The sequence below is a fragment of the Schistocerca gregaria genome, chromosome 11, assembly GCF_023897955.1.
Source record: "Schistocerca gregaria isolate iqSchGreg1 chromosome 11, iqSchGreg1.2, whole genome shotgun sequence".
Classification (NCBI taxonomy): Eukaryota; Metazoa; Arthropoda; class Insecta; order Orthoptera; family Acrididae; genus Schistocerca; species Schistocerca gregaria.
The window spans coordinates 4,782,842-4,808,829 of record NC_064930.1 but is presented as its reverse complement, the minus strand read 5'-3'; the positions used below and the strand labels follow the sequence as shown (position 1 = coordinate 4,808,829).

The 25,988-nt window shown below is 49.5% G+C and overlaps 11 non-coding genes across 11 annotated transcripts; all 11 read left to right on the top strand.

Annotated features, from left to right (window-relative positions):
* The first annotated feature begins 806 nt into the window (after positions 1 to 806).
* Trnaa-agc (transfer RNA alanine (anticodon AGC)) lies at positions 807 to 880 on the top strand. The gene has a single exon. It is a non-coding gene; the product is annotated as a tRNA-Ala (tRNA).
* Positions 881 to 2,267: 1,387 nt separating this feature from the next.
* On the top strand, positions 2,268 to 2,341 carry Trnaa-agc (transfer RNA alanine (anticodon AGC)). Its single transcript has one exon. It is a non-coding gene; the product is annotated as a tRNA-Ala (tRNA).
* A 1,386-nt stretch (positions 2,342 to 3,727) lies between these two features.
* On the top strand, positions 3,728 to 3,801 carry Trnaa-agc (transfer RNA alanine (anticodon AGC)). Its single transcript has one exon. It is a non-coding gene; the product is annotated as a tRNA-Ala (tRNA).
* A 1,383-nt stretch (positions 3,802 to 5,184) lies between these two features.
* On the top strand, positions 5,185 to 5,262 carry Trnaa-agc (transfer RNA alanine (anticodon AGC)). The gene has a single exon. It is a non-coding gene; the product is annotated as a tRNA-Ala (tRNA).
* A 1,383-nt stretch (positions 5,263 to 6,645) lies between these two features.
* Trnaa-agc (transfer RNA alanine (anticodon AGC)) lies at positions 6,646 to 6,723 on the top strand. The gene has a single exon. It is a non-coding gene; the product is annotated as a tRNA-Ala (tRNA).
* A 2,839-nt stretch (positions 6,724 to 9,562) lies between these two features.
* Trnaa-agc (transfer RNA alanine (anticodon AGC)) lies at positions 9,563 to 9,636 on the top strand. The gene has a single exon. It is a non-coding gene; the product is annotated as a tRNA-Ala (tRNA).
* A 1,383-nt stretch (positions 9,637 to 11,019) lies between these two features.
* On the top strand, positions 11,020 to 11,096 carry Trnaa-agc (transfer RNA alanine (anticodon AGC)). Its single transcript has one exon. It is a non-coding gene; the product is annotated as a tRNA-Ala (tRNA).
* Positions 11,097 to 12,482: 1,386 nt separating this feature from the next.
* Positions 12,483 to 12,556, top strand: Trnaa-agc (transfer RNA alanine (anticodon AGC)). The gene has a single exon. It is a non-coding gene; the product is annotated as a tRNA-Ala (tRNA).
* A 1,386-nt stretch (positions 12,557 to 13,942) lies between these two features.
* On the top strand, positions 13,943 to 14,016 carry Trnaa-agc (transfer RNA alanine (anticodon AGC)). Its single transcript has one exon. It is a non-coding gene; the product is annotated as a tRNA-Ala (tRNA).
* A 6,922-nt stretch (positions 14,017 to 20,938) lies between these two features.
* Trnar-ucg (transfer RNA arginine (anticodon UCG)) lies at positions 20,939 to 21,011 on the top strand. Its single transcript has one exon. It is a non-coding gene; the product is annotated as a tRNA-Arg (tRNA).
* Positions 21,012 to 21,463: 452 nt separating this feature from the next.
* Positions 21,464 to 21,536, top strand: Trnak-cuu (transfer RNA lysine (anticodon CUU)). Its single transcript has one exon. It is a non-coding gene; the product is annotated as a tRNA-Lys (tRNA).
* Positions 21,537 to 25,988: the final 4,452 nt, after the last annotated feature.

The following is a 25,988-nucleotide window of genomic DNA, read 5'->3' as shown; positions in this document are numbered from 1 at the left end:
TGAGTTGGCATGAACAATGGAGAGCACAATGGGGCTCGAGATGTGCTTGTTACCTCAGGTGCTGTGTGATTGTGGACAAGGAGTGAAATGGACCAATTTGTGACCGCCCTTTCAATTTAAGACGTTCAAAACAGACGGAATTTGCATTCGTAATACCAGAGCATCGAAACTACTTGGAACTCTTGTGTATATGAACGTGTCCGCGCCTTTGTATTCTGGTACCTTCGCCGCTACAAACCAACCAACCATCGTGTCCGTGCACATCAGAGTCGCAAAGAATGGAGAATAGCCAGGCTTGGTCGTGTGTGTAGCTGTAGCTCAGTTGGCAGATCGTTCGCTTAGCGTGTGAACGGTCTCGGGTTCAAGCCCCGGCTCCTCCATGTTTTGTGTTCAGTGCATGGTAAGTGTTGGTCGCGGCGAACATAAACGCACGCAAGAAGTTGCAAAACCAGCGTCACAGACTGATACGATGTATACTGTCATAAGGAGAGCAAGATGTAAGTGTGGGGACCGGCTGTTATCGTGGTGTCATCGAGTGCAGATCTGTCTTAGGTATCACGGCTTAACGTCATTGAAGTCTAGAGGTGGACAACACGTTCGTCTTACTCAGAGCGGTGTCTGAACTCTATTTTCGACGTTATGCGTGCCACTTTCATTGTGGCCAACTACGATTCGATACAGAATGCACGAAACCTGAAAGACACCCTCACTGATACATAGAGAGTAGTGTTTGTCTGCGGAATAATGGGAGTGCAAGGGTCTGTGACGTTGATATGACTGTATGTAGCACTACTAGTTATCGGGGGGGTGGGCGTAGCTCAGATGGTAGAGCGCTCGCTTAGCGTGCGAGAGGTACTGGGATCGATACCCAGCGCCTCCAGAATTTTTAACGCACGTACATGAGCACCTTGCCATGCAAGTGGAATAATTCCCAACCGGCAGAGGTGTGTAGGCAGATACAAGCGAACGATTAGCATCCACAATTGCGCCGATTTCACGTAAATCCCTCTGCACGTTCCCATTCTTTGCGTGCAGTCGGCTGCTACTGGTGTTGCTGGTTGTGACTGCTGATAACAGATGCCGTAGCAATCAATTCATGGAGTGAGTTGTATGTTTTGCGATAGTCTGTCTCTGACAAGGAAGCACAGGTGATATAGGTGCGAACACAGGAAGCTTGCAGCCCCTCGCTGCCTGCAGACACAGAGCAGCCACACTAGAAGAGCGGCCTAAGCCGTAGGCGAAATGTGCTCATTCGCTTTGGCGCGACGTCGAACTATAAATAAGGCTGTCACTAGCGTGAGCGTCGTGTAAAGTCGGAAAAGTCATCTGCATGGGTGATTGCCAAGTTTGGGGAGCGTTTCGTAGTACGATCAGTGCAATGGGGACGCGGAAACTTGTTGTGTCCCAGTGTTTTGCAGTTGGACGACAAGAGTTTTACACAGTAGCAAAGAGCGAGGCACTGAGTTGGCATGAACAATGGAGAGCACAATGGGGCTCGAGATGTGCTTGTTACCTCAGGTGCTGTGTGATTGTGGACAAGGAGTGAAATGGACCAATTTGTGACCGCCCTTTCAATTTAAGACGTTCAAAACTGACGGAATTTGCATTCGTAATACCAGAGCATCTAAACTACTTGGAACTCTTGTGTATATGAACGTGTCCGCGCCTTTGTATTCTGGTACCTTCGCCGCTACAAACCAACCAACCATCGTGTCCGTGCACATCAGAGTCGCAAAGAATGGAGAATAGCCAGGCTTGGTCGTGTGTGTAGCTGTAGCTCAGTTGGCAGATCGTTCGCTTAGCGTGTGAACGGTCTCGGGTTCAAGCCCCGGCTCCTCCATGTTTTGTGTTCAGTGCATGGTAAGTGTTGGTCGCGGCGAACATAAACGCACGCAAGAAGTTGCAAAACCAGCGTCACAGACTGATACGATGTATACTGTCATAAGGAGAGCAAGATGTAAGTGTGGGGACCGGCTGTTATCGTGGTGTCATCGAGTGCAGATCTGTCTTAGGTATCACGGCTTAACGTCATTGAAGTCTAGAGGTGGACAACACGTTCGTCTTACTCAGAGCGGTGTCTGAACTCTATTTTCGACGTTATGCGTGCCACTTTCATTGTGGCCAACTACGATTCGATACAGAATGCACGAAACCTGAAAGACACCCTCACTGATACATAGAGAGTAGTGTTTGTCTGCGGAATAATGGGAGTGCAAGGGTCTGTGACGTTGATATGACTGTATGTAGCACTACTAGTTATCGGGGGGGGTGGCCGTAGCTCAGATGGTAGAGCGCTCGCTTAGCGTGCGAGAGGTACTGGGATCGATACCCAGCGCCTCCAGAATTTTTAACGCACCTACATGAGCACCTTGCCATGCAAGTGGAATAATTCCCAACCGGCAGAGGTGTGTAGGCAGATACAAGCGAACGATTAGCATCCACAATTGCGCCGATTTCACGTAAATCCCTCTGCACGTTCCCATTCTTTGCGTGCAGTCGGCTGCTACTGGTGTTGCTGGTTGTGACTGCTGATAACAGATGCCGTAGCAATCAATTCATGGAGTGAGTTGTATGTTTTGCGATAGTCTGTCTCTGACAAGGAAGCACAGGTGATATAGGTGCGAACACAGGAAGCTTGCAGCCCCTCGCTGCCTGCAGACACAGAGCAGCCACACTAGAAGAGCGGCCTAAGCCGTAGGCGAAATGTGCTCATTCGCTTTGGCGCGACGTCGAACTATAAATAAGGCTGTCACTAGCGTGAGCGTCGTGTAAAGTCGGAAAAGTCATCTGCATGGGTGATTGCCAAGTTTGGGGAGCGTTTCGTAGTACGATCAGTGCAATGGGGACGCGGAAACTTGTTGTGTCCCAGTGTTTTGCAGTTGGACGACAAGAGTTTTATACAGTAGCAAAGAGCGAGGCACTGAGTTGGCATGAACAATGGAGAGCACAATGGGGCTCGAGATGTGCTTGTTACCTCAGGTGCTGTGTGATTGTGGACAAGGAGTGAAATGGACCAATTTGTGACCGCCCTTTCAATTTAAGACGTTCAAAACAGACCGAATTTGCATTCGTAATACCAGAGCATCGAAACTACTTGGAACTCTTGTGTATATGAACGTGTCCGCGCCTTTGTATTCTGGTACCTTCGCCGCTACAAACCAACCAACCATCGTGTCCGTGCACATCAGAGTCGCAAAGAATGGAGAATAGCCAGGCTTGGTCGTGTGTGTAGCTGTAGCTCAGTTGGCAGATCGTTCGCTTAGCGTGTGAACGGTCTCGGGTTCAAGCCCCGGCTCCTCCATGTTTTGTGTTCAGTGCATGGTAAGTGTTGGTCGCGGCGAACATAAACGCACGCAAGAAGTTGCAAAACCAGCGTCACAGACTGATACGATGTATACTGTCATAAGGAGAGCAAGATGTAAGTGTGGGGACCGGCTGTTATCGTGGTGTCATCGAGTGCAGATCTGTCTTAGGTATCACGGCTTAACGTCATTGAAGTCTAGAGGTGGACAACACGTTCGTCTTACTCAGAGCGGTGTCTGAACTCTATTTTCGACGTTATGCGTGCCACTTTCATTGTGGCCAACTACGATTCGATACAGAATGCACGAAACCTGAAAGACACCCTCACTGATACATAGAGAGTAGTGTTTGTCTGCGGAATAATGGGAGTGCAAGGGTCTGTGACGTTGATATGACTGTATGTAGCACTACTAGTTATCGGGGGGGTGGGCGTAGCTCAGATGGTAGAGCGCTCGCTTAGCGTGCGAGAGGTACTGGGATCGATACCCAGCGCCTCCAGAATTTTTAACGCACCTACATGAGCACCTTGCCATGCAAGTGGAATAATTCCCAACCGGCAGAGGTGTGTAGGCAGATACAAGAGAACGATTAGCATCCACAATTGCGCCGATTTCACGTAAATCCCTCTGCACGTTCCCATTCTTTGCGTGCAGTCGGCTGCTACTGGTGTTGCTGGTTGTGACTGCTGATAACAGATGCCGTAGCAATCAATTCATGGAGTGAGTTGTATGTTTTGCGATAGTCTGTCTCTGACAAGGAAGCACAGGTGATATAGGTGCGAACACAGGAAGCTTGCAGCCCCTCGCTGCCTGCAGACACAGAGCAGCCACACTAGAAGAGCGGCCTAAGCCGTAGGCGAAATGTGCTCATTCGCTTTGGCGCGACGTCGAACTATAAATAAGGCTGTCACTAGCGTGAGCGTCGTGTAAAGTCGGAAAAGTCATCTGCATGGGTGATTGCCAAGTTTGGGGAGCGTTTCGTAGTACGATCAGTGCAATGGGGACGCGGAAACTTGTTGTGTCCCAGTGTTTTGCAGTTGGACGACAAGAGTTTTACACAGTAGCAAAGAGCGAGGCACTGAGTTGGCATGAACAATGGAGAGCACAATGGGGCTCGAGATGTGCTTGTTACCTCAGGTGCTGTGTGATTGTGGACAAGGAGTGAAATGGACCAATTTGTGACCGCCCTTTCAATTTAAGACGTTCAAAACAGACGGAATTTGCATTCGTAATACCAGAGCATCGAAACTACTTGGAACTCTTGTGTATATGAACGTGTCCGCGCCTTTGTATTCTGGTACCTTCGCCGCTACAAACCAACCAACCATCGTGTCCGTGCACATCAGAGTCGCAAAGAATGGAGAATAGCCAGGCTTGGTCGTGTGTGTAGCTGTAGCTCAGTTGGCAGATCGTTCGCTTAGCGTGTGAACGGTCTCGGGTTCAAGCCCCGGCTCCTCCATGTTTTGTGTTCAGTGCATGGTAAGTGTTGGTCGCGGCGAACATAAACGCACGCAAGAAGTTGCAAAACCAGCGTCACAGACTGATACGATGTATACTGTCATAAGGAGAGCAAGATGTAAGTGTGGGGACCGGCTGTTATCGTGGTGTCATCGAGTGCAGATCTGTCTTAGGTATCACGGCTTAACGTCATTGAAGTCTAGAGGTGGACAACACGTTCGTCTTACTCAGAGCGGTGTCTGAACTCTATTTTCGACGTTATGCGTGCCACTTTCATTGTGGCCAACTACGATTCGATACAGAATGCACGAAACCTGAAAGACACCCTCACTGATACATAGAGAGTAGTGTTTGTCTGCGGAATAATGGGAGTGCAAGGGTCTGTGACGTTGATATGACTGTATGTAGCACTACTAGTTATCGGGGGGTGTCGGCGTAGCTCAGATGGTAGAGCGCTCGCTTAGCGTGCGAGAGGTACTGGGATCGATACCCAGCGCCTCCAGAATTTTTAACGCACCTACATGAGCACCTTGCCATGCAAGTGGAATAATTCCCAACCGGCAGAGGTGTGTAGGCAGATACAAGCGAACGATTAGCATCCACATTTGCGCCGATTTCACGTAAATCCCTCTGCACGTTCCCATTCTTTGCGTGCAGTCGGCTGCTACTGGTGTTGCTGGTTGTGACTGCTGAAAACAGATGCCGTAGCAATCAATTCATGGAGTGAGTTGTATGTTTTGCGATAGTCTGTCTCTGACAAGGAAGCACAGGTGATATAGGTGCGAACACAGGAAGCTTGCAGCCCCTCGCTGCCTGCAGACACAAAGCAGCCACGCTAGAAGAGCGGCCTAAGCCGTAGGCGAAATGTGCTCATTCGCTTTGGCGCGACGTCGAACTATAAATAAGGCTGTCACTAGCGTGAGCGTCGTGTAAAGTCGGAAAAGTCATCTGCATGGGTGATTGCCAAGTTTGGGGAGCGTTTCGTAGTACGATCAGTGCAATGGGGACGCGGAAACTTGTTGTGTCCCAGTGTTTTGCAGTTGGACGACAAGAGTTTTACACAGTAGCAAAGAGCGAGGCACTGAGTTGGCATGAACAATGGAGAGCACAATGGGGCTCGAGATGTGCTTGTTACCTCAGGTGCTGTGTGATTGTGGACAAGGAGTGAAATGGACCAATTTGTGACCGCCCTTTCAATTTAAGACGTTCAAAACAGACGGAATTTGCATTCGTAATACCAGAGCATCGAAACTACTTGGAACTCTTGTGTATATGAACGTGTCCGCGCCTTTGTATTCTGGTACCTTCGCCGCTACAAACCAACCAACCATCGTGTCCGTGCACATCAGAGTCGCAAAGAATGGAGAATAGCCAGGCTTGGTCGTGTGTGTAGCTGTAGCTCAGTTGGCAGATCGTTCGCTTAGCGTGTGAACGGTCTCGGGTTCAAGCCCCGGCTCCTCCATGTTTTGTGTTCAGTGCATGGTAAGTGTTGGTCGCGGCGAACATAAACGCACGCAAGAAGTTGCAAAACCAGCGTCACAGACTGATACGATGTATACTGTCATAAGGAGAGCAAGATGTAAGTGTGGGGACCGGCTGTTATCGTGGTGTCATCGAGTGCAGATCTGTCTTAGGTATCACGGCTTAACGTCATTGAAGTCTAGAGGTGGACAACACGTTCGTCTTACTCAGAGCGGTGTCTGAACTCTATTTTCGACGTTATGCGTGCCACTTTCATTGTGGCCAACTACGATTCGATACAGAATGCACGAAACCTGAAAGACACCCTCACTGATACATAGAGAGTAGTGTTTGTCTGCGGAATAATGGGAGTGCAAGGGTCTGTGACGTTGATATGACTGTATGTAGCACTACTAGTTATCGGGGGGTGTCGGCGTAGCTCAGATGGTAGAGCGCTCGCTTAGCGTGCGAGAGGTACTGGGATCGATACCCAGCGCCTCCAGAATTTTTAACGCACCTACATGAGCACCTTGCCATGCAAGTGGAATAATTCCCAACCGGCAGAGGTGTGTAGGCAGATACAAGCGAACGATTAGCATCCACATTTGCGCCGATTTCACGTAAATCCCTCTGCACGTTCCCATTCTTTGCGTGCAGTCGGCTGCTACTGGTGTTGCTGGTTGTGACTGCTGAAAACAGATGCCGTAGCAATCAATTCATGGAGTGAGTTGTATGTTTTGCGATAGTCTGTCTCTGACAAGGAAGCACAGGTGATATAGGTGCGAACACAGGAAGCTTGCAGCCCCTCGCTGCCTGCAGACACAAAGCAGCCACGCTAGAAGAGCGGCCTAAGCCGTAGGCGAAATGTGCTCATTCGCTTTGGCGCGACGTCGAACTATAAATAAGGCTGTCACTAGCGTGAGCGTTGCGTGAGCGTCGTGTAAAGTCGGAAAAGTCATCTGCATGGGTGATTGCCAAGTTTGGGGAGCGTTTCGTAGTACGATCAGTGCAATGGGGACGCGGAAACTTGTTGTGTCCCAGTGTTTTGCAGTTGGACGACAAGAGTTTTACACAGTAGCAAAGAGCGAGGCACTGAGTTGGCATGAACAATGGAGAGCACAATGGGGCTCGAGATGTGCTTGTTACCTCAGGTGCTGTGTGATTGTGGACAAGGAGTGAAATGGACCAATTTGTGACCGCCCTTTCAATTTAAGACGTTCAAAACAGACGGAATTTGCATTCGTAATACCAGAGCATCGAAACTACTTGGAACTCTTGTGTATATGAACGTGTCCGCGCCTTTGTATTCTGGTACCTTCGCCGCTACAAACCAACCAACCATCGTGTCCGTGCACATCAGAGTCGCAAAGAATGGAGAATAGCCAGGCTTGGTCGTGTGTGTAGCTGTAGCTCAGTTGGCAGATCGTTCGCTTAGCGTGTGAACGGTCTCGGGTTCAAGCCCCGGCTCCTCCATGTTTTGTGTTCAGTGCATGGTAAGTGTTGGTCGCGGCGAACATAAACGCACGCAAGAAGTTGCAAAACCAGCGTCACAGACTGATACGATGTATACTGTCATAAGGAGAGCAAGATGTAAGTGTGGGGACCGGCTGTTATCGTGGTGTCATCGAGTGCAGATCTGTCTTAGGTATCACGGCTTAACGTCATTGAAGTCTAGAGGTGGACAACACGTTCGTCTTACTCAGAGCGGTGTCTGAACTCTATTTTCGACGTTATGCGTGCCACTTTCATTGTGGCCAACTACGATTCGATACAGAATGCACGAAACCTGAAAGACACCCTCACTGATACATAGAGAGTAGTGTTTGTCTGCGGAATAATGGGAGTGCAAGGGTCTGTGACGTTGATATGACTGTATGTAGCACTACTACTTATCGGGGGGGTAGATCGCTCGCTTAGCGTGCGAGAGGTACTGGGATCGATACCCAGCGCCTCCAGAATTTTTAACGCACCTACATGAGCACCTTGCCATGCAAGTGGAATAATTCCCAACCGGCAGAGGTGTGTAGGCAGATACAAGCGAACGATTAGCATCCACAATTGCGCCGATTTCACGTAAATCCCTCTGCACGTTCCCATTCTTTGCGTGCAGTCGGCTGCTACTGGTGTTGCTGGTTGTGACTGCTGATAACAGATGCCGTAGCAATCAATTCATGGAGTGAGTTGTATGTTTTGCGATAGTCTGTCTCTGACAAGGAAGCACAGGTGATATAGGTGCGAACACAGGAAGCTTGCAGCCCCTCGCTGCCTGCAGACACAGAGCAGCCACACTAGAAGAGCGGCCTAAGCCGTAGGCGAAATGTGCACATTCGCTTTGGCGCGACGTCGAACTATAAATAAGGCTGTCACTAGCGTGAGCGTCGTGTAAAGTCGGAAAAGTCATCTGCATGGGTGATTGCCAAGTTTGGGGAGCGTTTCGTAGTACGATCAGTGCAATGGGGACGCGGAAACTTGTTGTGTCCCAGTGTTTTGCAGTTGGACGACAAGAGTTTTACACAGTAGCAAAGAGCGAGGCACTGAGTTGGCATGAACAATGGAGAGCACAATGGGGCTCGAGATGTGCTTGTTACCTCAGGTGCTGTGTGATTGTGGACAAGGAGTGAAATGGACCAATTTGTGACCGCCCTTTCAATTTAAGACGTTCAAAACAGACGGAATTTGCATTCGTAATACCAGAGCATCGAAACTACTTGGAACTCTTGTGTATATGAACGTGTCCGCGCCTTTGTATTCTGGTACCTTCGCCGCTACAAACCAACCAACCATCGTGTCCGTGCACATCAGAGTCGCAAAGAATGGAGAATAGCCAGGCTTGGTCGTGTGTGTAGCTGTAGCTCAGTTGGCAGATCGTTCGCTTAGCGTGTGAACGGTCTCGGGTTCAAGCCCCGGCTCCTCCATGTTTTGTGTTCAGTGCATGGTAAGTGTTGGTCGCGGCGAACATAAACGCACGCAAGAAGTTGCAAAACCAGCGTCACAGACTGATACGATGTATACTGTCATAAGGAGAGCAAGATGTAAGTGTGGGGACCGGCTGTTATCGTGGTGTCATCGAGTGCAGATCTGTCTTAGGTATCACGGCTTAACGTCATTGAAGTCTAGAGGTGGACAACACGTTCGTCTTACTCAGAGCGGTGTCTGAACTCTATTTTCGACGTTATGCGTGCCACTTTCATTGTGGCCAACTACGATTCGATACAGAATGCACGAAACCTGAAAGACACCCTCACTGATACATAGAGAGTAGTGTTTGTCTGCGGAATAATGGGAGTGCAAGGGTCTGTGACGTTGATATGACTGTATGTAGCACTACTAGTTATCGGGGGGGTGGGCGTAGCTCAGATGGTAGAGCGCTCGCTTAGCGTGCGAGAGGTACTGGGATCGATACCCAGCGCCTCCAGAATTTTTAACGCACCTACATGAGCACCTTGCCATGCAAGTGGAATAATTCCCAACCGGCAGAGGTGTGTAGGCAGATACAAGCGAACGATTAGCATCCACAATTGCGCCGATTTCACGTAAATCCCTCTGCACGTTCCCATTCTTTGCGTGCAGTCGGCTGCTACTGGTGTTGCTGGTTGTGACTGCTGATAACAGATGCCGTAGCAATCAATTCATGGAGTGAGTTGTATGTTTTGCGATAGTCTGTCTCTGACAAGGAAGCACAGGTGATATAGGTGCGAACACAGGAAGCTTGCAGCCCCTCGCTGCCTGCAGACACAGAGCAGCCACACTAGAAGAGCGGCCTAAGCCGTAGGCGAAATGTGCTCATTCGCTTTGGCGCGACGTCGAACTATAAATAAGGCTGTCACTAGCGTGAGCGTCGTGTAAAGTCGGAAAAGTCATCTGCATGGGTGATTGCCAAGTTTGGGGAGCGTTTCGTGGTACGATCAGTGCAATGGGGACGTGGAAACTTGTTGTGTCCCAGTGTTTTGCAGTTGGACGACAAGAGTTTTACACAGTAGCAAAGAGCGAGGCACTGAGTTGGCATGAACAATGGAGAGCACAATGGGGCTCGAGATGTGCTTGTTACCTCAGGTGCTGTGTGATTGTGGACAAGGAGTGAAATGGACCAATTTGTGACCGCCCTTTCAATTTAAGACGTTCAAAACAGACGGAATTTGCATTCGTAATACCAGAGCATCGAAACTACTTGGAACTCTTGTGTATATGAACGTGTCCGCGCCTTTGTATTCTGGTACCTTCGCCGCTACAAACCAACCAACCATCGTGTCCGTGCACATCAGAGTCGCAAAGAATGGAGAATAGCCAGGCTTGGTCGTGTGTGTAGCTGTAGCTCAGTTGGCAGATCGTTCGCTTAGCGTGTGAACGGTCTCGGGTTCAAGCCCCGGCTCCTCCATGTTTTGTGTTCAGTGCATGGTAAGTGTTGGTCGCGGCGAACATAAACGCACGCAAGAAGTTGCAAAACCAGCGTCACAGACTGATACGATGTATACTGTCATAAGGAGAGCAAGATGTAAGTGTGGGGACCGGCTGTTATCGTGGTGTCATCGAGTGCAGATCTGTCTTAGGTATCACGGCTTAACGTCATTGAAGTCTAGAGGTGGACAACACGTTCGTCTTACTCAGAGCGGTGTCTGAACTCTATTTTCGACGTTATGCGTGCCACTTTCATTGTGGCCAACTACGATTCGATACAGAATGCACGAAACCTGAAAGACACCCTCACTGATACATAGAGAGTAGTGTTTGTCTGCGGAATAATGGGAGTGCAAGGGTCTGTGACGTTGATATGACTGTATGTAGCACTACTTGTTACCGGGGGGCTGGGCGTAGCTCAGATGGTAGAGCGCTCGCTTAGCGTGCGAGAGGTACTGGGATCGATACCCAGCGCCTCCAGAATTTTTAACGCACCTACATGAGCACCTTGCCATGCAAGTGGAATAATTCCCAACCGGCAGAGGTGTGTAGGCAGATACAAGCGAACGATTAGCATCCACAATTGCGCCGATTTCACGTAAATCCCTCTGCACGTTCCCATTCTTTGCGTGCAGTCGGCTGCTACTGGTGTTGCTGGTTGTGACTGCTGATAACAGATGCCGTAGCAATCAATTCATGGAGTGAGTTGTATGTTTTGCGATAGTCTGTCTCTGACAAGGAAGCACAGGTGATACAGGTGCGAACACAGGAAGCTTGCAGCCCCTCGCTGCCTGCAGACACAGAGCAGCCACACTAGAAGAGCGGCCTAAGCCGTAGGCGAAATGTGCTCATTCGCTTTGGCGCGACGTCGAACTATAAATAAGGCTGTCACTAGCGTGAGCGTCGTGTAGAGTCGGAAAAGTCATCTGCATGGGTGATTGCCAAGTTTGGGGAGCGTTTCGTAGTACGATCAGTGCAATGGGGACGCGGAAACTTGTTGTGTCCCAGTGTTTTGCAGTTGGACGACAAGAGTTTTACACAGTAGCAAAGAGCGAGGCACTGAGTTGGCATGAACAATGGAGAGCACAATGGGGCTCGAGATGTGCTTGTTACCTCAGGTGCTGTGTGATTGTGGACAAGGAGTGAAATGGACCAATTTGTGACCGCCCTTTCAATTTAAGACGTTCAAAACAGACGGAATTTGCATTCGTAATACCAGAGCATCGAAACTACTTGGAACTCTTGTGTATATGAACGTGTCCGCGCCTTTGTATTCTGGTACCTTCGCCGCTACAAACCAACCAACCATCGTGTCCGTGCACATCAGAGTCGCAAAGAATGGAGAATAGCCAGGCTTGGTCGTGTGTGTAGCTGTAGCTCAGTTGGCAGATCGTTCGCTTAGCGTGTGAACGGTCTCGGGTTCAAGCCCCGGCTCCTCCATGTTTTGTGTTCAGTGCATGGTAAGTGTTGGTCGCGGCGAACATAAACGCACGCAAGAAGTTGCAAAACCAGCGTCACAGACTGATACGATGTATACTGTCATAAGGAGAGCAAGATGTAAGTGTGGGGACCGGCTGTTATCGTGGTGTCATCGAGTGCAGATCTGTCTTAGGTATCACGGCTTAACGTCATTGAAGTCTAGAGGTGGACAACACGTTCGTCTTACTCAGAGCGGTGTCTGAACTCTATTTTCGACGTTATGCGTGCCACTTTCATTGTGGCCAACTACGATTCGATACAGAATGCACGAAACCTGAAAGACACCCTCACTGATACATAGAGAGTAGTGTTTGTCTGCGGAATAATGGGAGTGCAAGGGTCTGTGACGTTGATATGACTGTATGTAGCACTACTAGTTATCGGGGGGGTGGGCGTAGCTCAGATGGTAGAGCGCTCGCTTAGCGTGCGAGAGGTACTGGGATCGATACCCAGCGCCTCCAGAATTTTTAACGCACCTACATGAGCACCTTGCCATGCAAGTGGAATAATTCCCAACCGGCAGAGGTGTGTAGGCAGATACAAGAGAACGATTAGCATCCACAATTGCGCCGATTTCACGTAAATCCCTCTGCACGTTCCCATTCTTTGCGTGCAGTCGGCTGCTACTGGTGTTGCTGGTTGTGACTGCTGATAACAGATGCCGTAGCAATCAATTCATGGAGTGAGTTGTATGTTTTGCGATAGTCTGTCTCTGACAAGGAAGCACAGGTGATATAGGTGCGAACACAGGAAGCTTGCAGCCCCTCGCTGCCTGCAGACACAGAGCAGCCACACTAGAAGAGCGGCCTAAGCCGTAGGCGAAATGTGCTCATTCGCTTTGGCGCGACGTCGAACTATAAATAAGGCTGTCACTAGCGTGAGCGTCGTGTAAAGTCGGAAAAGTCATCTGCATGGGTGATTGCCAAGTTTGGGGAGCGTTTCGTAGTACGATCAGTGCAATGGGGACGCGGAAACTTGTTGTGTCCCAGTGTTTTGCAGTTGGACGACAAGAGTTTTACACAGTAGCAAAGAGCGAGGCACTGAGTTGGCATGAACAATGGAGAGCACAATGGGGCTCGAGATGTGCTTGTTACCTCAGGTGCTGTGTGATTGTGGACAAGGAGTGAAATGGACCAATTTGTGACCGCCCTTTCAATTTAAGACGTTCAAAACAGACGGAATTTGCATTCGTAATACCAGAGCATCGAAACTACTTGGAACTCTTGTGTATATGAACGTGTCCGCGCCTTTGTATTCTGGTACCTTCGCCGCTACAAACCAACCAACCATCGTGTCCGTGCACATCAGAGTCGCAAAGAATGGAGAATAGCCAGGCTTGGTAGTGTGTGTAGCTGTAGCTCAGTTGGCAGATCGTTCGCTTAACGTGTGAACGGTCTCGGGTTCAAGCCCCGGCTCCTCCATGTTTTGTGTTCAGTGCATGGTAAGTGTTGGTCGCGGCGAACATAAACGCACGCAAGAAGTTGCAAAACCAGCGTCACAGACTGATACGATGTATACTGTCATAAGGAGAGCAAGATGTAAGTGTGGGGACCGGCTGTTATCGTGGTGTCATCGAGTGCAGATCTGTCTTAGGTATCACGGCTTAACGTCATTGAAGTCTAGAGGTGGACAACACGTTCGTCTTACTCAGAGCGGTGACCGAACTCTATTTTCGACGTTATGCGTGCCACTTTCATTGTGGCCAACTACGATTCGATACAGAATGCACGAAACCTGAAAGACACCCTCACTGATACATAGAGAGTAGTGTTTGTCTGCGGAATAATGGGAGTGCAAGGGTCTGTGACGTTGATATGACTGTATGTAGCTCTACTAGTTATCGGGGGGGTGGGCGTAGCTCAGATGGTAGAGCGCTCGCTTAGCGTGCGAGAGGTACTGGGATCGATACCCAGCGCCTCCAGAATTTTTAACGCACCTACATGAGCACCTTGCCATGCAAGTGGAATAATTCCCAACCGGCAGAGGTGTGTAGGCAGATACAAGCGAACGATTAGCATCCACAATTGCGCCGATTTCACGTAAATCCCTCTGCACGTTCCCATTCTTTGCGTGCAGTCGGCTGCTACTGGTGTTGCTGGTTGTGACTGCTGATAACAGATGCCGTAGCAATCAATTCATGGAGTAGTCAGTTGCGAGTCAGCCGCCGAGCGGGACGGACGTGTGGCGGAGCTGGACGTCTGGCTGTAGTAAACACAGACTGAGTCGCTGCGTTTGAGGTTAGTGGTGCTGCTAAGCCGCTATTCGTGTTGCACTTGTATTCATGAAGTTCTAGAATGAATAGGTCGAATTATTTGAGGAAAGACACAATCAAGTTTACTTTCGATCGAAACTTCGTTCGACCTAAAGCATTTGAAATTAAAGCATGGTTTATCGAAAAAGTATTGATTAACGGTGATGATGTTGTCGGAGTTTATCTCTCGTTTGTGACAAATGCTGTGTATCTGAAGATGAAAAGTCCAGAATTATGTAGTTCCATTGTGGATCGTTGCGGAGGTAGCGTGAAGTTTAATCATTCTGATGGGAATGTGAGTGACGTTGCTGTTAGTCATGCTGGGTACGGGATTCGTACGATCAGAGTGTTTGAGCTCCCTTTTGAAATTCCGCCCGAAGAACTTAATGTTGCCCTTCGGCCTTATGGCAGAATTATTTCCAATGTGGCAGAAAGGTGGTCTGAAGCTCATATGTTTCCTGTCTTGAACGGCGTAAGGCAATTTAAGATTGAATTACAGAAGCATGTCCCCTCTTATCTTAATATTTGTGGGTATCGTGCTTTGATTATCTATGATGGGCAACCGCGGACTTGCGCTTTATGCAATTCCACGGAACACATTCGTGCAGAATGTTCACGGAGGCGTGTCCCGCAGTTACCGCGTGACGAGATGCCGAGTTCCGGCCCTGTTGTTGGTATGAAGTTGTCATACGCTGCCGCTGCTGACTTCCGCAGCCGAGGCGAGTCGGTGCCGCCTGTGCGCTTGGAGCCTGCTGCCTCGCGGGCGGTTGTCGATGATACTCCGGCTTCAAGCTCTAGATTTTCGGATGGTCTGCGATCAGCTCCGCGCCCCTCGACTCTATGCCGACGCCAACTTTTTCCAACTCTCCCACTGTGGTTGCTCGTTCTTCCGCGGACTCGGCCGAAGATCCCCAAATACCCGCAACGGAGGTTTCCTTGCGTCGTCAGGATTCCCACCAACGTGAGGATATTGCCACTAGCTTCCGAGGAGTGGACGCTCCAGGCATCCACTCTGCGGGAACTATGAACGAAGATAGCAATCTGGACATTGGTTTCACGTTGGCGCCCACAGAAGACACTTGCGTCAAGGAAACCACAACGAGCGATAGTGTAGAATTGGAGACTGGGTTGTTACCAGTGGGAGCCATGGAAAAAGATGCGCCTCCTTCTGCCGTTGTGGAATGCGATACGCGGACTTTTGTCCGAAAAAAGGAACAGGCGACGTCAGACGTATCATCCGGTACTTCTCCTGACAGGTCGCAAACTTCATCTCCTGCTAGATCGCCGAAGAGATCTTCGAAGAAAGGCAAGAAGAGGAGATTGGCACACAAAGCAGCAGAGAGTTTAGCTCCTGCATTGCGGGAAAAGTTAAAACATTTAAGGGATAATGAACGACTACGAGAACAATGCCCAGTAGCACGAGTTAACGAGTGTACTGAAGCGGAGATGAGTCGTGCCGATGCAGATGATCTTCAACAACAACCTCGCGCACCGCTTGGCGTCGCAGGTTTGCAGACCGGCACTACTATGGATTTAGACCGAACTGTCTCAGGAAAAGGACTTGATTGGGCCGATGCCCAAGAAGATCGCACCGACCACGGAATGGAGATGGACCTGACACATGCTAGTGGCATTTAATTTTTTTTTTAATGTCTATTTTTCTTTCTGACAGACAGAATGGAATGGTACAGACGTGACTCTGCATGGGGTATACTTCATTAGCCAATTTCTTTTACCTGCACCTATGCCAACGGAACTGACATATAATGTGACCACGATAAATATAAATCGGATTCGCAGTGAAACGAAAGTCGCTTCTTTAAAAGATTTCCTTTACCAGTCGGATACTGATATAGCCCTCCTACAGGAATTTAATGTCCACAACTTTTATGTCCCAGGTTTTCAAGAGATTTTAAATATTGCACCGGAAGCCACATGTGGGACTGCGATCCTTGTCAAAGATGGTATTGATGTGAAGGATATCTGTCTGTTAGAAAATGGGAGGGGCATCAGTTGTAAAATTTTTACTACTACTGTTTTAAATGTATATGTCCCCTCTGGTAACAACGCTAGAGATGATAGGGCAAATTTTTTTAAGAACGATATGGTCTATTTACTTCAGGGGAATCCGGCGGAAGCTTTAATCGGTGGTGACTTTAATTGTCTACTTCACAAAAAGGATCAGCGACCAAATTTTAACTTCTCCAGGGAACTGGCGGCTTTGGGGACAAACATGAAGTGGACAGACGTGTGGGAAAGCAAATACCCCACGTTAGTCAAATTTACGTACATCAGTAGTCGCTCGCAAAGCAGAATAGACAGAATATACGTCACAGCAAACCTGGAAAATAAAATCAGTAGTATCGAAGTAATTCCCACTACCTTTTCGGACCATCTCGCAGTGAAATGCAGCATTCGGTTTCAGAAGCAAGGAACGTATTGGGGTCGCCCCTTATGGAAGCTGAATACCCATATGTTGTTCGAGGGTGCCCTATCAAGAACAGTAGCGGAGGTATGGCAGGCTGCTCTACGTATGCGCCATAAATACAGCTCTCGCCTTGCGTGGTGGACCTCATGTGCTAAAAAGAAATTGAGATCATCCCTAATAGCTTACGGGAGGGAGCGAGCGATGTGGTCTCGCAATACCGTTGAATTTTACTATACATGCTTAAGGGAACTATCAGCTCAGCAGATGACTGATGAGGTTTTCATTGAAATAAAGAAGATCAAGGCTCACCTCATAAGTCTCAAGCGACAACAGCTGGAGGGTTTAAAAATTAAATCTCGTGTCCCGACAACGGTGGAGGACGAAAACGCATCGCTGTACCACTTACTCGAACATGAAAGAAATAGAAGACGAGCGTTTATTGCTTGTCTTAGAGTGGGCGATAACCGGGTGCTGACGGAACACTCTGACATTTTAAATGCAGTTTATGGATTTTATCGTACGTTATATACTGATACCCGGTATAATCTAGACTGTGCGAACGATTTGCTACGAACTACAGGTATCGACAACGTTATCAATGACGAGGACAATGTGTCCCTTACCACTGCGATCACATGTGAGGAGGTGTTTGATATACTTAAATATTCGCCTACCCGTAAGTCCCCAGGGCCTGATGGCTTGCCTGTAGAGTTTTATTGTAAATTTTGGCCTCTCATCGGTAATCAATTCACAGAAGTGATAAATGAAGTATTGCAAGGTGTTACTGTTCCACGCGAGTTCAAAGAAAGCGTAACTGTGCTAATACCAAAGGGAAGGAACGCGACAGTTAAAGATCTCAATCAATTGAGACCAATATGTTTGATGAACTCGGATTATAAAATAATTGCACGTGTACTGAAGGAAAGACTGAGACCTCTAATGGAGAAGATCATAGGTGACCACCAAACCTGTCTCTCGGGGCGGAATATTTTTAAAACTGTTTGCGAATATAGGGATGTCTCTGCAATTTTTGCAACGTCATCCTCACCAGGAGGCCTTGCCTTTATCGACTTCTCAAAGGCTTTTGACAGGGTCAACCACTTATTTTTGTTCAGAACGTTGACCTATCTGGGTTTTAGTCAACATTTTGTGCAAGTTTTAATTAACATTGTTGAAGGCATCCAAACACAAGTGTCCGTAAATGGGCATTTCACTCCACCCATTGAAATTCGCAACGGCGTCCCGCAGGGAAGTCCTTTGTCAATGCTCCTGTCTGTTGTTGCACTGGAGCCTTTACTAAGGAGACTCGATGTCGATCTTGAGGGCATCACGATATCTGGCGTTAACAACGTCACCAATGCATATGCTGATGACGTTGGAGTGGTTATTCGTAGTAACGAAAATTTAGAGAAATTAACTACGAATATTCAGATCTTTTGTGAAGCTACAGGCGCTAGGGTTAACGAGGTGAAGAGTTCGTTTTTAAATCTTAAAGGTCTTCAAGATGTCCGTTTGGAATGGGCACGCTCCGTCGATCGTCACACCGCTCTGGGTGTCACCTTTTACCGATGTCCGCTTCAGACCATGACCTACAATTGGAAGAAAGTACTGGATACAATCAGAGGAGCCACAATACTCAATCAGACCAGACATCTGAACATTAAACAACGAATCAGAATAATTAATTGGTCCATTTTATCAAAAGCTATATATATAGGTCAAATATTGCCAGTTTCGAAACCCATTGCCAAACGTATGATGAGTATCATTTGCCGATTTATATGGACAGGGAATATTTTTAGAGTAGCAGTCGGTACAGTTACGTTACCTTCCGCTGAAGGTGGCCTAGGTTTAACAGATATATGGCGGAAGACTACGGCTTTATATATAAAGAGGACCCTACAAATTATAGAAAAACATCCACATAGTATTACGGCCAGGCTGTATCGACTCCTACAGCCAGAAAATTTACGTCCACCCATAAATATAGGCGGAATTAATTATAAATTGAAATATATTCGCCAGTTCTTTTTAGAGATTAGCTACATGGACAGTATTGTCACGAATCCACAATCAAGGAATTGCAGGAAATTAATGGAACTCTTAACAACGAAAGAACATGTCAACAAAATGGAGTGCAGATATCCCGACAAAGACTGGAAAAGAATTTGGAAAAATATTAGTAATCGTGAACTGTCTTCCGACATTCAGGCAACCTGGTACCGAGTTGTTAATAACGTAGTTTCCACTAACGAAAAGTTGCACTCCATTGGTCTTAGTGACACGATTGTGTGCACCCGATGTGACGCAGTTGACACATTGATCCACCGCTTTCTCTGTGGCGGATACGCCGAAATATGGAGGGGACTCCAACGGCGGGTAGCCTTTATAACCAGAACTGTTAGTACTGAGATCAATGTTGAAAAATTACTCTTCCCCGATGGTGTTTTCTTCCCTGTCCAGAAAACCAATGCTGTGTTGTGGTTGTTTGGCAATTATGTACATTACGTTATATCTGAACACGGCAATGACCGTGTTTTAGAATACGAATTATACGAACGAGCAAAATATTATCAGATATGTACGCGCAGGGACCACAAAAAAACTTTTGGTAACATGTTACACATTCTGTTTCAGAGACAAGGGATTGGATAAACATCTTAATAGCCCTCGTCTACGAAAAATGTAGTCACAGGCCAAAGTAGGGGATCGCTGTTGAGGGTGAAGTACGGTGGGGACTTCGTGTGCCCCAGGGCCGCTACGGTAGCCGTGAAGGCCTCGGACAGAACCCCGAAACGGCACTGCGGCTTCACACTTACTGCTGGATGAACCCCATATCTCCAGCAACTACTTTCATCTATGATGATTTTCCAGGATCTCGGTAATATCGGAAGGTGATTTCGATGCACACAATGCAGTGGAAGCTTCTTGCACGTGTTCCTCAGTTACAATCTTTCTATTTTTGTTTAATTTTTTTCAGTATGAAGCAAGAGTGACAATTTATTAATTCCCAAGAAGCCTTAATTTTTCAATTTTCAGTTTTACGGAGGAGAAGCCTCACATGGCGAAGAAGCCAAACATCATTTCATTTCATTAACTGTCACAGTAAATTTGAAAAAAAAAAAAATCAGTCGATATAGCATAGAAGCTCGCCGAAGAAGGCATAAAAGGAAAAAAAATAATAATAAAAAAAAAGTCGGTAGAGCCTGAGACTCTTATTCACAGGGTCGTGGGTTCGAGCCCTACGCTGGGCGGAACGGAATTTTTTTCCGCTGCAGATGTAAATTACCGATTTTCTGATTAACGTGATGTAATGGAAATAGCAACTTTAAAATTTGCCTACGTCTCCATCAGTCGCAAGAAATCTGTATTTGAAGGTGAAGGTGACTTTGTAGACATGTGTGAAAGTCATGTTCTGAAGTGCAGGTGGTTTTGTTTGGAGAGAATATCGGCTACGTGTCAGATGTGAAGCCAAGCAGTAATGGGTCGCCATAGCTGCTAATATTAGTCGAAAATATGAAGTGTTGTCAGCTGAAGTCTGATGATTCAGACGACCATACGGTCGAAGTACGCAAAAGTGCCGCTAGGCGGCGCCTGTTTCGCTCTGTGGTAGATCATTGGTCTAGTAAACCAGGGGTCGTGAGTTCCATCCTCACAGGAGGAAGACGAATCTTGGAAATCAGTTGCGCGTCGTGGCCGTATAGAAAGCAGTATCTTTGATGAAGAACAATTAGCGACAGGCGTATTATTAAGAATTACTCTCAGATGTGATTAAGGCGAATGGCGCAGATAAAGCATTTGCCAAAGCGGTATAGCATAAGGTGAGACGAGGCAGTCTGAATTACATTTTATAGATGTATTTCTCACAAATCTCAGAGCCTCTCGCGGTCGTCGTCGTCGTCGTCGTTTTCGCCGCCGCTTCTGCAGAAGTAGCAAATGGCCATCGTAGCAAATGCGGCGAGGAACACCCTGCCATCGATTCCGAATGCGCAAAGTGTGTGGTCTTGTTTTCCTGTCTATGTTTGGTCGGTCTCGTAAGAGTTGAATGTAACGAATGGGTGGGGAAGAGTAAGGGGCAGCGGCTGTGTGGAACGAAAGCACAATTCCTCAGGGGGTGTGAGCGTTTCGAGATGAGTCGTATATAAGTTATACTTGGTCGTCAGTGACCGTGTGGCCTAATGGATAAGGCGTCGGACTTCGGATCCGAAGATTGCAGGTTCGAATCTTGTCACGGTCGTGTTTTTCCAGTTCTGAAAAAGAAACATATCGTTTTAATGTAGCAATTGAGCAGTACGAAACCGTCTGAATGTTGCTGTTGAGCATTTTGTGCTTGGAGATGGTCTTGAGCTTGAAACACACACAACAAGACAGGTGTTAACTAGCGAAATGAACGGCAGAGTGGCCTCACCGCGAGGTGTGACTGGCACTTGCACATCTAAAACAACGTCGGAAAGTAACTCGTTCGACTTTTGAGTCACATCAAGTATGTGTGTTAATTTTGACGCCGCTAGCTCTGCAGATTTTCATGCAATTCCTTTACCTCTCAGAAGTTAATTTGATATAAAAGTGAAGTACGTGACGAGTGTGACGTTAGGAAAACATTAGGCAGCATGGAGAGATTCTGTATGGGACCAACCAACCCAAACGAGTACTATGTGATCTGCTGCCCAGCAGGTATCCAACGAGGCAGCACGGCTAGCTCAGTCGGTAGAGCATGAGACTCTTATTCACAGGATCGTGGGTTCGAGCCCTACGCTGGGCGGAACTAATTTTTTTCCGCTGCAGATGTAAATTACCGATTTTCTGATTAACGTGATGTAATGGAAATAGCAACTTTAAAATTTGCCTACGTCTCCATCAGTCGCAAGGAAACTGTATTTGAAGGTGAAGGTGATTTTGTAGACATGTGTGAAAGTCATGTTCTAAAGTGCAGGTGGTTTTGTTTGGAGAGAATATCGGCTACGTGTCAGATGTGAAGCCAAGCAGTAATGGGTCGCCATAGCTGCTAATATTAGTCGAAAATATGAAGTGTTGTCAGCTGAAGTCTGATGATTCAGACGACCATACGGACGAAGTACGCAAAAGTGCCGCTAGGCGGCGCCTGTTTCGCTCTGTGGTAGAGCATTGGTCTAGTAAACCAGGGGTCGTGAGTTCCATCCTCACAGGAGGAAGACGAATCTTGGAAATCAGTTGCGCGTCGTGGCCGTATAGAAAGCAGTATCTGTGATGAAGAACAATTAGCGACAGGCGTATTATTAAGAATTACTCTCAGATGTGATTAAGGCGAATGGCGCAGATAAAGCATTTGCCAAAGCGGTATAGCATACACATCTTCGGTGTAACTCGAGAGTGTTGCGCCCTTCGATATTATTGTCGTTAATATCGAAGTGCTAGGAGTTTCAGTGATCGCTGCTGCTGCCGTTGTCCCGAGCCTTTGCCGCCGTTGGTCCTAGCCGCTGCTGCCGCCGCCGCCGGTTCCCACCGCCGCCACCGCCGCCGCCGCCGCCGCCGGTCTCCCGCCGACGCCGGTTGCCGCCATCGTATCCGGTTCCTGCCGCTGCTGCTTTTGCCGACCGCCGCCGCCGCCGCCGCCGCCGCCGCCGCCGCCGCTCCCTGCCCGTCTTTCGTTCTGTCGTCTCTGCTTACGTCTTACCCTTCCTCTTCGTCAGTCTCTTGTCCTTGTCCTTTGACTGTCCCCTGTTATTTTTCCTCTTTTTCCCTCTCCCACTTATCCTCTCACCATGACAACCCCCACAACTACCGCCACTACCACTGCAATCGTGTACACGACCCCCTCACTTGCTGCCACCACCATCACGTCGTGTGCTCAATCACCGCCTCCCCCATATATTCCCCCCCTCCTCACTCTTCCCACCCCCGCTCCTTTTGTTGCTCCCTCCCCTGTTCCTACCCCCCATGCCTCACGTGACCCATTCCCTCCCCTCCCACATGTAACTCATGCCACCCCCGCCAGGGTTGTTGCCCGTCGGGCCACCACCCACGCCACACCATCATCATCGTCATCACCATCACCATCACCATCGCCCACGCCATCGCCAGTGCCAACCACTGCCACTGCATCTTCTGTGGCGCCAGCTCCAGCTCCAGCGCCAGCACCTGCACCACCACCAGTGCCTGCACCGCCGGTGGGACCTGCCATCTCCCGCCATCTCCCGGTCGTCCCCATCCCCCACACCTCTTCCCGTCCCTCTCCCGCTGTGAAACGTCCCAGCGGCACCCCAGCCTCTTCTGCTCCCAAGAAGTCGCAGACTCTCCCCCCTCCAACCCCCCAGGATGCCATGGATACCACCCCACCTTCCCTATCTACTCCCTCCTCTACCTCCCCCTCCTACAGGTACCTCCTTTCTCACCCTGATCCCTCTCTCCTGGAGGCCCGCAATCTTACCCTTCTCCTCCGCCAGCACTTCCCCGGAGCCCCGATCTCCCTTCTCACCCCCCGTCGGGACTCCGTCCTGATCACATCCCCCAGCCCCACCCTCCACTCCGACATCCTCTCCCGCATTCCCCTCACCCGGTTTGGTCCCCATGCCTCCCTTGCCCCTGCTCCCCCCCCCTCCTCATCCCGACAACCCCAGCCGCCCCGTCGCCCACCGACCCTCACTGCCGTGATCACTCGGCTTAGCCCGATGATCACGGAGGAGGAGGTGTTGGCGGAGCTGAAGGCCCATCCCTATCTAGAGGTTCGAGCTGTCCGCCGGATTCACAATCCAGCCGGCCCCACCCGCCTCATGCGGGTGTTCTCCGAGCATGCTCCCTCCATAGACCTCCTCCTCGAGGAGGGTGCCCTCCTTTTCAACCGCCGTTATAAGGTCGACCCCTCCCGCTCCCCTCCACAGTCCATCCGCTGCCAGAGGTGCTTGCGCTATAATGCACATCCCACATCTGAGTGCCGCGAGGCCCCCGTCTGCCCGCACTGCAAAGAAGCACACTTCCTCCGGCAGTGCCCCAACCTTCAGTCCCCCCCCTCCTGTAACACCTGTAACCTCCAACACCCAACCAACTCCCAAAAGTGCAAGGCCCGACCCCCTCCCTCCGCTCCTGAACTCACTGTCCCTGTCCGCCCCTTGGATGCCCCCACCCCTCCCGGCAATTCCCTCCGTCCCCCCCCCACAGCTGAGGACATCATCCGCTTTGTAACCGTTGTCCTTCAGAACATCCACCCCTTTCAGCGCCCCCACACCCTCCAGCAGATATCCCTTGCCGCCCGTTCCGTCTTCCAGCTCAACACTTACGCCACCTACTCCCATAACCAGGCCCATTTTACCTTCTCCCGTCTCGACACCCTCGTCTAAATTCCCACTATGGCGCGACAGCAACGTATCCTGTTTAACAACATCCGTTCCCTTCCTGTCAACAAGAATCTCCTTATGCATACCCTCACCACCCACCGCGTGGATGCCTTCCTCCTAAACGAAACATTTCTCCAGCCCCACCATACTGTCCATACCTCGCCCTACCTCCTTCACCGCTCTGACAACCCCCTCCCGATAGCGCGTGGCGGAGTTGCCATTGGCCACCATCGCCAGATCCCTGTTCGGCTCCAACCCCTCCTTCCCAACCCCACGGAACACCTGATCCTTAGTCTATTCTTCCCCGGCCTCATCGTTACCTGTGCCACCATCTATGTCCGCCCCTCTGCCCCTATTCCTTTTGACTTCCTTTCCCACATCGACCGTACCTTCTCCTCCTACGTGATTGCCACAGATCTCAATATACATAGTCGCTCCGCCACCCAGTTACGGCGGTGGCATCGGTTCCTCGCCACCATCCAAGGAGATGTCCTTCCTCTTCCCCAACACACCCGCCCTGAATCCAATACCACACCCGATGTCGTCCTAGCCTCCCCCAACCTCCTTGGCCACATAGCGGTGGACGTCCTCGACCCTATTGGCAGTGACCATCTCCCTGTGCTTCTTACCATATCAGACGGTCGTCGCCCCCGTCCCGATCCTCGCCTTGACCCTCCCCCCAAGTATGTCCATGATTACTCCCGTGCCGACTGGAATGCATACCGGGATACCCTTACTACCCGAGTCGATAGCCACCCCCTCACCTACCACCGCCCACATGACATAACCCATGCCGCATCCTTTCTCCAGCAGACCTTGTCTGAGGCCGTGGAGGCCCACATCCCTACCGTCGCCATCCACCCGCACCGTCCCACTTTACCCCCACAGGCCGTCCTCCTCCTCTGAGAATCCCGTCGTCTCTACCGTGCCTTCCTCCACACGCGTGACCGGGACACACTACAACGCCACCGGCAACTCCAGAGACACATCCGGAACTTGCTCGCGGCTAAGAAACGCCGGGACTGGCGACAGACATGCACCCGTCTTAATGCTACCCTACCTATTAACTCGTCCAAATACTGGTCAGCCTTCCGCCGCCTTACTGGATCAAAACCCCCCCCTTACAATCCTCTCCTTCATAATGACAATCCCTTTCCTGACAACCTTAGTAAGGCCAACCATTTTGCCTCCTACCTCACCGATGTCTTTACCATCCCTGACGATCCCCAGTTCGATTATTCCCTCTTCCCCGATGTCCGCGATCGAACTGACACCTCTATACCTCCACTAGCTCCTGGCTTCCAGTACTTGGACAACATTACACACACTGAACTCAATAACCCTATAACTACTCAAGACATCATCGATATACTCCGCACCAAACGCAACACTGCTCCTGGTCACGACCGTGTTACTTACCGTCACCTCCGTGAAGCTCCCGCCCCCTTCCTCTCCACCCTCGCCAGGCTGTACAATGTGGTCTTGTCCACCGGCTTCTACCCCGACCTGTGGAAAACCTCCCGGATCCTCATGTTCCTCAAACCCGATAAACCACCTTCCACTGTCTCCTCCTACCGTCCTATAAGCCTTACCTCGGTCTTCAGCAAGGTCCTGGAATCCATTCTAACCCGCCGCATCCACCAGCATCTCCACCGGCACCGCTTCCTTCCCTCCACCCAATGTGGCTTTCGACCATCCTTCTCTGCCGATGACCTTCTCCTTCACCTCACTCACCTCCTCTCCGAACAACTCAACTCCCGTCGCTCCGCCATATTCCTCTCCCTTGACCTTGAACGCGCCTATGACCGTGTGTGGCATTCTGGTCTCCTCTTCAAGCTCCAAACCTTTGCTCTTCCTATTAACTATGTCCGTCTGATCGCCTCCTTCATTTCCCACCGCCCTTC